The following is a 12,631-nucleotide window of genomic DNA, read 5'->3' on the forward strand; positions in this document are numbered from 1 at the left end:
TCTTTAATAAAAGCACTCTGCTGATCTTTTACTTGTTATTTTTTGGTACATATAATAACCATGCACCATTGACATGTATTCAACTGATAATAGCCAAGTCACCTTAGGCCATTGCAAGTTTCTTCTTTGTTAAATGTCAGCATGCACCTTGTTTTGGACACCCCATAACACATAAAATAAGAGGTCCAGGCCACAGTTAGTTAATGCTCACTGTTAATACCCACGCGGATGCAAATATAGCAGAATGATATTGGGTACATGTATTAAACTTTTACCTCAGCAATCTACGTGTAATTTAAATAAGATGTTAGATCCGCACGCATACTCGCTAAACTGACTGTAGTGACTATGTGAGCAGATCTAACATCTAATTTTAACTAGATTGGTACTTAAGTGGCTTAAATTTATTCAACTTCTTTCAGGAAGATTTTCAATTTTCTTGTCATAAATGCATATTGTCAATTATTATGCTTCCTGTCAGTTTGTCTCTACATAACCCATACCCTACTATTCTTGCATAGTGTTCTAAGGATTTAAATAGCATAAGCATACTATGCCGAAATAGTGCACGACTTCATTTTCTGAAGAAAAACTGACTGCGCCCACGCCTGGGAGCGAACTCACAACCCCGAGATTGTCAGTCCGACGCGCTACCGATTACAACACAGACGCCGTTATAAATATCAATGTACTATAATATATATAAACTTAGTTTCAAATATTTTACACTTAAGTAGCTGCAGAACTGTAGCTCTCAGAAAAAATATATGTTGACAGACTGGAGAGCTACAGTGGCACCCATTGAAAAAACTGTATATTTATTGCGCACAAAAAAGTGCGCTCGGTTCTGAATTAATTCTTCGAAATTCTTACCTCAATTGAAAAAAAAGCTACATTTCAAAAAAGTCCTTACTCCTCTATAACTTTCGTAGTTTACACTTGTACTAAGTGCGTTGGACCGAATTCTCGTGAAGACCAAAATGGCAGTATAAATAGGCAAAATTTTCAATGATTTCAATTTCAGGGCCAGGAGAGCTGTTAAAAACAATTATAAGGAATGTTTTATTGTGGAAACAGTGAAAGAATATGTTAGAAACACACGTTTAGTAATATTTTGAGATGACAGTTTTAAAAACACTGAGAAATAAATCGAGAAACAGCGCACAAAAAGTGCACAATAAATATACAGTTTTTTCTATGGGTGGCACTGTAGCTCTCCCGTCTGTCAATATATATTTTTTCAGAGAGCTACAGTTCTGCAGCTAACACTTAAGATGAAAAATAAACAAAATAATTCTTCTAAAATAGTTTCTTGCAATTGCCCCCATCACTCAACTACTATTCTCTAAAACTATCTGTACATTATACCTAAAGCCTCCGGCTTGTGCACCATGTGTCAAACCCTGACTACTTTTTAAGAATAGTGCATGCAAAATACAACACTATTATATAAATATGCACACTTCATGAGTTCCCTAGTTCATTGAATAAAGGTACACATACCTTCATTTTACATTTAAGGACATACGCAAGATACCTTACCTACTGATAATTTTTCAAGATATTCTAAATTTAAACTTATAATAAATGTACCATATAACATGTTTTAAAACAAAAAATCAGCATGCATTTCCAGGGATTTTGAAAAGATATTAAAGTTTGAAAAATTTTGCATTATTCAAATAAAAATGTACAAAAATTACAAAACATAAATTCCAGATTTTTTTTTATCAAAATTGTTTTAGAAGAGATTTACAAATCCATATATAGACAATAAAAATATTGCACACAGGTCCTTCATTTAATGGAACTCTTCAACTCCAGGGAAGAACCCAATAAAGTGCAAACTACGTTGCGTATGACCTTAAATGCCCGTTTATATAAGAGAAAAATAAATTAAAGAACTTGTTCTAATTAAAATAATGAAAAAAAAATCCTTATTTAAGCCTTTAAGTTTAATTTTTAATTAAGAAATTTGACAGATGAATTAAAAGAGTAATATACAATATAATACTTCTTAAATTAATTCTCTTGGTTCCATTCATTAGATATTCAATATTCAAGTCAACACTCTATACATGAATGAATTATCAAAAGTTTTGTCCTTAAAGTTTTCAATGGATCTACAGATCATGAGGTGATGTCTCCTTTTATGTGTATGTATCTGTGTACACTGAAAAAAAAGAAAGTCGCTGTGTGATGAAAAGGATAAACCAGAAGTCTCTGATGAGACTGTACATGTAGCTCTACTGGTCTATATGTATAACAAAGAAAAAGTAACACTTGGATTTGAAACTTTGCAACAGACAGCAATAAATAGAATTATGTATCTAAGTGTAGTCTACTTGTGTGCCACATTATATTGAAATCATACCAAAATTGTAGGTGGAGTAGCGTTTTAAAGGAATTTTACAGAAATTTCTATTTTTAGTAACCATGGCAGCACCGTTCATTGAAATGTACCTTAGTGCAGTCTAAGTTATATTGAAATCAGAATAAAACTGTAGGAGGAGTAGTGTTTTGAAAAATTACAGACAGATGGACAGCTAGACAGACAGACAACTAGACGCCATGGACAGACAGACAGACGGACAGCTAGACGGATGGAAGAGGGACACCTTCCTATCCCATAAGCTCTTCTGGTCTCTGACCAGTAGAGCTAAATAAAATATCAAATTTGATTTTTTTTCAATGTTAAAGAAATAAAACTGCAAAATTAAATTGTAAATGGTTGGTTGCGTACTAATTATTCAAAGTAGTTTTTGTTGTATGGTTTGAAAAATTTTATTATTCATTCTCTCTATTTTCACAAAGAATTACCTTTGCATTTCTTGTATCTACAAGGGGGACAAATCTTCAAATGGTACATGTACACTATATGTCAGCTACTATACCTTCATTTTCTGTTAAAGAAAAAAAAATAGAATAAATCATACAATACCAATTATATGTATAATAACAAAGCATGGATTAAATTTTCACTAAAATTAGAAAATGAATTGAATATCGATCACTCAAATTTCTCGATCCAGCCAAAATGACTGACACTAAAATTTACCCCTACTGAGGTCGAAGTATAAAAGTATAAATTATTTTTATCTATCAATATACCATAAATGAAACTTTGTGCATGTTCTGCATACATTTACCGGTATCTGTATTATAGTAGTTTTATGCCCTTGAGAATTTTTCATGATGTCATGCCATAATATTTCCATGTCTGTTTTTTTTTTCTCTGTGGTAACTCTTTGAAAGTTAGCGGAATTGATTTCTTGGTAATTCTATCGGAATGTAAATTAGGCAGGTCGATAGGTCAGGAGCTAAGAAGGCCTAATATGCATGAAAATCTTGTGCACACCTGTCTCTGTGTCTGACACTAAGGAGGCTAAATATGCATGTAAATCTCGTGTGACTACCTTTGTGTTTGACTTCAGTGGGCGAGGACTATTGAAATTGGCATGGGAGTCCTCGTGTAATTTAAATCTATGTCTACATTAACATTGCAGGTTATCCTGCAACATTCATGAGAATGCGGTCTTTATTTCTTAAACATCCAATATCCTATCAATTCTAATAAAAAATCATATTAGTAATAAAGCTAGAACTTTTTTTTATTTCATTTCCAATTAATAGAAAAAATATTTTTACAAATAAATATGTAAAATAAAAAAGTCCTAGCATTTTTGTCTTTTATAATTTACTTACACATAAGCATCTACATGATGTATATTTTTTCCCCTCAAAAGAACATGAACATAACTTAATAATGATATTCCTAAGTATGTATTCATGGTATAAAAAATGAGTTTAGCAGTATAAAGATTGATTTTTCACTCAAAGTTTTAAGACTGTTTTTCAGAGATTAAAAAAAAAAACATTGATTATATCAATAATCATGTGGGTACATGTCCTATGTAAACTTCAGAGGATCAACCAATTTTCTAACAGAGAATTAGTAATTTGATATTTGGATACTTCCAAACAATATAAGTATGAGTTTTGGGGGTTATTAATTATGTACATCATGACATGTACTATAAGCACTGACCCCTCATATCTCAAAATTTATCTTGACACCAACAAAAAAAAAAAATAGTACTTGCAACACATGCAATGTTTGTTAATCCCTAGTACACTACAGTAGTAGGATACTTTTAACCATGTCTGAGAGAAGATAATTAATTAATTTTCTAATCAGTAATGCTGATGACCATGATGACTGTGATCAAGATACTAATAAATTGTAACTTGCAAATTACAGACAAATTTAGACATGACAGTATAATTTTTTAAGTACAATCATCAGCTAGTGTACACATTGAGAATATTCGAACGAACGAATACTAGCCTACAACGTTGTCATTGAGGAAATTCGAACGAAAGAATAATATTCCGATGTGTATAATTTTCTGACGATTGTTTACTTTGTTAACTTGTATAATGTACTACTGAATAACCCCATCGACTGCTATTTCTGCAAACACTTTACAGTGACAGAAATTCATAGGTAACGAGGAATCAGGATGATCTATAGATCTTTAGACTTCAAAAAAAAAAAAAAAAAAGAAGAAGAATCTATGAGCCATGTATTAACATGCTTTAAATGAAATAAATAACAAATTCAATAATTCTAGATCTACTTACAAAAATAGAGCAGGTCTTCGTCATAATTTTGTTTACAAACATCATGTGGAAATTCCAATATCCTCATAATCTTGTCGCCGTTTTTTTTCTTTGGTTGGTATTGGGTGATTCTAGGAATATAATGCGTCCGTCTGCACAGAATTTTTAAGAAGTGAATCCATAGATAGAATATTACTGCTTCTTTTTATTTATTGGTTTATCTTTTTTTTAATTTAAACAATGCATAGTTCACGAGAAAACAAATAAATGAAATAAATTATCAGGCCTATTTTTTTCAGATTTTTGTTGTTGTTGTTGTAAATACTGCCATGGGTAATAATGGTAATTAAAATGCCCAATACCAAAAATATTAACATTTTATATAAATGGGACATCATCATGATCATTGAGAACATGATAAGAAGGAGGAGGGGTAGTGGACGGGTGGGTAGTCTCTCTGTATCTCTAAAATAAAAATTAATGTTTCCCTTGAAAAGTCAAGAAAATTTTATTTGCATGGTCAGTGGGATATTCAGTACAAGTTTAAAAGTCCAGTCAGTACATAGCCTCAATAAAGCCCCTTCTTCTTCTTTTAATTCACGACATTTTGATATATTGTTAACCTTCTATGATGTTCAAAATTGTATCATTCACCAACCATCCTTGATAATCAATAGTAACCTATAAATTTTTGTCACTTCAAATCCCATTTTTGTGAAACGTAGAATGAAAATCAAAAGCTATACGAGCATTCATTTTACTTTCATAAACATGATTCAAGTTTATATTCTCGAATTTTTTGACAAGCGTTTGTTTGTATCATCTGTCCTTAAGGGGGGGGGGGGGGTATGCAATTTTATATTAATTGTTTGCTATCAATTATGAATGATGTAAAATTGTTTGGATTTTAATTTTTAAATTGAAAATGAAAAAAAAATTATGACTTAATCCGAAGGTTTAGTAAAAGCATGGAGTTTGTTTTTCATGAATTTCTATTGTAGATTCATTTGTTAAATCGACTTGCTGTGTGTTAATATCCCTTGTGTATGTTTTGTTAGTTCCAAGCAAATTGTGACAGTTTTGCTACCTGGGGAAAACAAAAGACTCTTAAATGCCTCTAGGTATATACATACATGTATCATACCCTATGGAGATCTGGGGTGAAGATATTGGTTTCTTGGAAGTTAGCAAGGGGGGGGGGGTAGGTTTAACAGCAGACTTAAGTTGCTTTATTAGTATTCAAACATTTACTGCAAGATTAACAGGTAATACAACAGAAGTTGATTATTTTTCTGTGAAATCAAACTCAGATGACAAATATCAAAAAAAAAAAAAAAAAAAAAAAATCAGATTGAGCTTAACTTGGGATCGACACCCCCGTCCAAAAATATAGTCCCGTCCAAAGCTAAAGCGTTTAGAAGTCAGCAGAGTCAATATCTCGAAGTGGGTCTTGTGACGCATTTATGAATATGTCCTATTATTGTTTTTTATCGATAAAATAAAAATAAATCATTTATAAAATTATAGCTTTAACTCTAGCTTAAAGAATATCTATGTCCGATCTAGGACACTATAGCATAATACGATACTCTTTACAGAGTTATGTCCCTTTCTAGAATGTAAATTATAGATTTTAAATACTTATGGTCTTTACGTTTACGTGATTTATTTTTTTCATCTAAACAATAATAGCCAATGTAACTTTTATTTTAAGAAACTTTGGACGAAAAGGAATTTTTTTTAAAGTTTAGTAGAAAAAAATGACAATTTATAGATCCTTGATTTAAATTATAGTAAATAATCAAAGCGGTCCCCTTAGGACTGTTGGTATATAAAGAAGATAATATGTCATCCTACTATATAACTTCAATCACCTTGTTTTAATGTTATCCTGTAGATCACATTCGCATTTCAAAATATCTTTCGTGGAAGAGCAAACTGATTAAATTGTAAATAGAAAAAATGAATAAAAATATATAATTTGATATTTGAAAGTTAATGATGTACCAAATGTAATTTCCGTGTGAAAAGTATACACATATACTTAACTTTCCTATCAATAATCTTGTATTCAAAGTGTACAAACAGTACATATTTCAGATACTAGATGCAGGACTTGTGAAATAAAACGAAGGGCTAATTGCAGCCTTATGTCTGCCGATAAGGCCACTGTTGTTTAATTTCAAGTCTATTTCAGGTTTTTTTTTTATATACATGTATTGAAATTTTACGAGATTGTACAAACTTAGCACTGCACATCAACACCAAATACAGAGTAAGAGTGGAAAGCTAAAGATTCACACATTTTATCGTTATTCAGTAAAACAAAAAATAAAATTAAAACAATTTTAAAAAATCAAGCAGAAGAAATGTTGCCCCCATATGCAGACGTCTCTTTTACGCTACGAATATTATGCAACAAAATTATAAAAGTTGTATGCTTCTATAAATTCTTCATCAGTTGAGCCCACCTCCTTACATGTACCCCACCCCATCTCAAAAGAGTACTGAAATTGCTTCCAAAGGCTTGATTGTATTTCAGTATCTTTGATTTGCTGAAGAATTTTCAAGAGATCTAGAGTAATTTATTGATTCTGGAAAATCTTATATAATGTTGTAAAAGAGTGATCAGATTGAAATCATTGAATGGATTCCAATTTCACACCTTTGAAAATATATTGTAAAATTTAGCCTGAAGGGAATATTCTCACACCTTTTTTTCCCAGAACTTCAATGTAAACAGTGATATACACATATATTCAACAATTCATCTCCACACCGACTGATGATGACTCGAGCCATTTCCTGTTTATTATCAATTTGTGTATATACTTTGTTTTGGAGTACCTACTCTAAAAATTATTTTAAAACATTTTCCAAGAAAAAACAACAACATTTTAAAGTGTTGATTAATGGACATACAAAAATATGTATAGTTATAGTTTTTTTTTACTGCAAAACAATGAAGATGACAATGGCTAATAATTAGTAAATATAGTTAACCTTGTTAATTAAGTTTAGGTAACAACATGTTGGACTAATTATATTGTTAGTGCTATTATCACATGAAAACAGTTATTGGTATCTGTTTCAAAAAAAAAAAAAATTCAAAATACATGTATTCATACATGTATACATGAGGCTTCATGGTTTGCTCATTCATAGATCTGTTGCAACTCATTTTCATAATTAAAAAACCATCATTTATTCAACATTTTATTTTTTTCTTATTTAACAGATTAAAAATATATATTCATAAAATATACTTTTCTAACATTTCAATTTAATTTTACCAATTTATATATATGCATACATATAATATGACCTTTCCTATTACAATGCATTCAGTACTGTCTTTTATGGTGCAGATTACAATCACTTACAGAATTTAGACTCAATTTACCAGAAATTGTATTTTTCATTTCATACCTAAATGTTTGGGAAATTTAATGATAATAATAAGTGTATAAATTAAATGAAGAATATCTAACTGTGCCATATTTCATCGTAAGTTTTTGTATGAAGAAATAGGTATACATCTCAGCTCTTTGATTCATTCCTTGAAAAAATTATCAATATAATTACAATCCTTTAAATTTAAAAATGACCCAAAATTTAAAGTTATACTGATATAGAAAAGAGTAGAAATTCTGATATTGTAAAAATTAAGACTTCAATTTTCATGGGGAACATTTGCCATGTTAATTAAACTCACCTAATCATACTGGTGTGTTCTCTTAAATGGCTATATATAACTTTTTTTATTTCTCAATGAAATTTTGCCAGTTTGATATTATTTTGCTTGCAATAGCATGTACTTTCTAAATGTAAAATGATAAATTGTAAAAGGACTGACATTTTCATAGGGAGAATCCATCATCATATTATACTCCGTCAATCATACTGGTGTGTTCTCTTGAATGGCCATAACTTTTTTATTTCTCAATGAAATTTTGCCAATTTGATATTATTTTGCTTGCAATAGCATGTACTTTCTAAATGTAAAATGATAAATTGTAAGAGGACTGAAATTTTCATAGGGAGAATCCATCATCATATTATACTCTGTCAATCGTACTGGTGTGTTCTCTTGAATGGCCATAACTTTTTTATTTCTGAATGAAATTTTGCCAATTTGATATTATTTTGCTTGCAATAGCATGTACTTTCTAAATGTAAAATGATAAATTGTAAAAGGACTGACATTTTCATAGGGAGAATCCATCATCATATTATACTCTGTCAATCGTACTGGTGTGTTCTCTTGAATGGCCATAACTTTTTCATTTCTGAATGAAATTTTGCCAATTTGATATTATTTTGCTTGCAATAGCATGTACTTTCTAAATGTCAATTGATAAATTGTAAGAGGACTGAAATTTTCATAGGGAGAATCCATCATCATATTATACTCTGTCAATCGTACTTAATTGTGTGTTCTCTTGAATGGCCATAACTTTTTTATTTCTGAATGAAATTTTGCCAATTTGATATTATTTTGCTTGCAAAAGCATGTACTTTCTAAATGTCAATTGATAAATAATTGTAAGAGGACTGAAATTTTCATAGGGAGAATCCATCATCATGTCATATTACTCCGTTAATCGTACTAGTCTGGTGTGTTCTACTGAATGGCCATTACTTTTTTATTTCTCAATGAAATTTTGCCAATTTGGAATTATTTTGCTTGCAATAGCATGTACTTTCTACATGTAAAGTGATAAAATACAAGAGGACTAAAATTTTCATAGGGAGAATCCATCATCATGTCATATATTACTCGTTAATCATACTAGTCTGGTGTGTTCTCTTGAATGGCCATAACTTTTTTATTTCTCAATGAAATTTTGCCAATTTGATATTATTTTGCTTGCAATAGCATGTACTTTCTAAATGTAAAATGATAAATTGTAAGAGGACTGAAATTTTCATAGGGAGAATCCATCATCATATTATACTCTGTCAATCGTACTTAATTGTGTGTTCTCTTGAATGGCCATAACTTTTTTATTTCTGAATGAAATTTTGCCAATTTGATATTATTTTGCTTGCAATAGCATGTACTTTCTAAATGTCAATTGATAAATTGTAAGAGGACTGAAATTTTCATAGGGAGAATCCATCATCATATTATACTCTGTCAATCGTACTTAATTGTATGTTCTCTTGAATGGCCATAACTTTTTTATTTCTGAATGAAATTTTGCCAATTTGATATTATTTTGCTTGCAATAGCATGTACTTTCTAAATGTCAATTGATAAATAATTGTAAGAGGACTGAAATTTTCATAGGGAGAATCCATCATCATGTCATATTACTCCGTTAATCGTACTAGTCTGGTGTGTTCTACTGAATGGCCATTACTTTTTTATTTCTCAATGAAATTTTGCCAATTTGGAATTATTTTGCTTGCAATAGCATGTACTTTCTACATGTAAAGTGATAAAATACAAGAGGACTAAAATTTTCATAGGGAGAATCCATCATCATGTCATATATTACTCGTTAATCATACTAGTCTGGTGTGTTCTCTTGAATGGCCATAACTTTTTTATTTCTGAATGAAATTTTGCCAATTTGATATTATTTTGCTTGCAATAGCATGTACTTTCTAAATGTAAAATGATAAATTGTAAAAGGACTGACATTTTCATAGGGAGAATCCATCATCATATTATACTCTGTCAATTGTACTGGTATGTTCTCTTGAATGGCCATAACTTTTTTATTTCTGAATGAAATTTTGCCAGTTTGATATTATTTTGCTTGCAATAGCATGTACTTTCTAAATATAAAATGATAAATTGTAAGAGGAGTGAAATTTTCATAGGGAGAATCCATCATCATATTATACTCTGTCAATCGTACTGGTGTGTTCTCTTGAATGGCCATAACTTTTTTATTTCTGAATGAAATTTTGCCAATTTGATATTATTTTGCTTGCAATAGCATGTACTTTCTAAATGTAAAATGATAAATTGTAAGAGGACTGAAATTTTCATAGGGAGAATCCATCATCATATTATACTCTGTCAATCGTACTGGTGTGTTCTCTTGAATGGCCATAACTTTTTTATTTCTGAATGAAATTTTGCCAATTTGATATTATTTTGCTTGCAATAGCATGTACTTTCTAAATGTAAAATGATAAATTGTAAGAGGACTGAAATTTTCATAGGGAGAATCCATCATCATATTATACTCTGTCAATCGTACTGGTGTGTTCTCTTGAATGGCCATAACTTTTTTATTTCTGAATGAAATTTTGCCAATTTGATATTATTTTGCTTGCAATAGCATGTACTTTCTAAATATAAAATGATAAATTGTAAGAGGAATGAAATTTTCATAGGGAGAATCCATCGTCATATTATACTCTGTCAATCGTACTGGTGTGTTCTCTTGAATGGCCATAACTTTTTTATTTCTGAATGAAATATTAAAGTAATGATTTTAAAATGTTAAGTTTGCAATGAATTATATGGCAAAAAGCTTTCAAAAATAATTTTAACCCTTGACTGTATTAGATTAAAAGAAGATGGACTGTTTTTCCCTGTACATTAAAGAGAAAAAAACAATTTCCATTCTCCTGTAGGATAAAATATTCTATAAATCATTTTGTTAGAGAACTTTTAATCCTATTAGTGACAATTATAGAACTTCTTGTCCTATTTCACAAATTATGGGATAAAAAATCCCATGTAAGGTTAAAAATGGGAGTTTTGCTTCTATAGGAGAAAAAATCCCACAGAACTCATTTTTCTCCCACAGAATAATGGTGGGATATTAGTTAGGAGAGAAAATCCCACCATAGTCCCATGGGATTTCTTGATTGCAGGTGTAATATCTTTTAATCTAGAAGATATTCAGGTGTAAAGGTTAGTCCATGTTGTGCGATTAAAAAAATCCCACCAGATGACATAAATGGTTTCCATGTATCTTTGGAAAAGTGGTTGGCGAAAGTCCGGACAAATGTCGTGTCCGGAGTTAAATGTCGCACTGTTATAGGCATTTGGATAAATTGTTTCTTCCCTGTGTTTCAATAGCTTTGTGAAACCTTTATACCTGTTGTTAGATCTATTTAAAGCTTTTTCACGAAATTTCAGTATTTGAATTCATATTACAAGAAAGCAATAATATAATTAAATACAGTATACAATATGATTTCATAATTTTTAACAATTTTTAAATTTATTTGAATATTCAAAGTTTTAAAATTACAGCCTACATATAATTTTGAAGCATAAAAATTATGCTGATAATTGTGATTAAATAGGGAAATTAATATCTATTCCATACTTCCCTTTCGACTTCAGTTCAATTAAATTAATTCTACAATTCAGGTTTTTACGAAAATCGGAAATAGGGAATATTTTATTTTCGAAAATTATGAATTTAAATAGAGACAAGCGGTCATATTTCCCCGTAAATTCACTACATTAGTTTTGCCCATATCATTTTCAATTCTAATAACAGTATACAATCTCTATTCATTTCTTGCATTTAGTGAATTTATTATAAATTTATTACCGGGTATTTTGAACTGGCTATGGATACCCTTCAATACCCCCTCCTTTCTTAATATTTTTTGTTAGCGGGCAAGATGCTTCTTTCAAGTAAGACTAGAGCTGTCTTTTCTTATCCTAGCTTTTATCCTCGTATATAATGACCTTGAGACATGGTAAGATCACCTATAAACTTTGTGTCAAGTATATGGACTCCTGCAATCTCTGCAGTGCATAGTTATAGCCAAGAGTTTTGTAACCATGACCTTGAACAAATGAACCTGGCTCAAGGTCATGACACACCGATAGATCAAAAACAACATAATTATTTCCAGTATTTCGATCTTCATTGAAAAATTCCACAAAGTTAAGGGTCCTATGTACTCCACCATAATTTACAAAGTCTTTCATGGTATACACTTTATATAGACAAACAATGTTGAAACCACTTGCACTGCAGTGACTACACATGTATATGCAGTGTCCCTTAATGACGATTGT

The 12,631-nt window shown here is 30.4% G+C and overlaps 1 long non-coding RNA gene across 1 annotated transcript; it reads right to left on the minus strand.

Moving 5' to 3' along the window:
• Nucleotides 1-1,294: 1,294 nt before the first annotated feature.
• On the minus strand, nucleotides 1,295-4,733 carry LOC133202588 (uncharacterized). The gene is made up of 3 exons (XR_009723260.1): nucleotides 4,645-4,733; nucleotides 2,821-2,903; nucleotides 1,295-2,173 (listed from the first exon to the last, which is right to left on the minus strand). It is a non-coding gene; the product is annotated as an uncharacterized LOC133202588 (long non-coding RNA).
• Nucleotides 4,734-12,631: the final 7,898 nt, after the last annotated feature.

The sequence above is a fragment of the Saccostrea echinata genome, unplaced genomic scaffold, assembly GCF_033153115.1.
Source record: "Saccostrea echinata isolate AGI-Se365-2 ecotype Australia unplaced genomic scaffold, CSIRO_AGI_Sech_v1 ptg000047l, whole genome shotgun sequence".
Classification (NCBI taxonomy): Eukaryota; Metazoa; Mollusca; class Bivalvia; order Ostreida; family Ostreidae; genus Saccostrea; species Saccostrea echinata.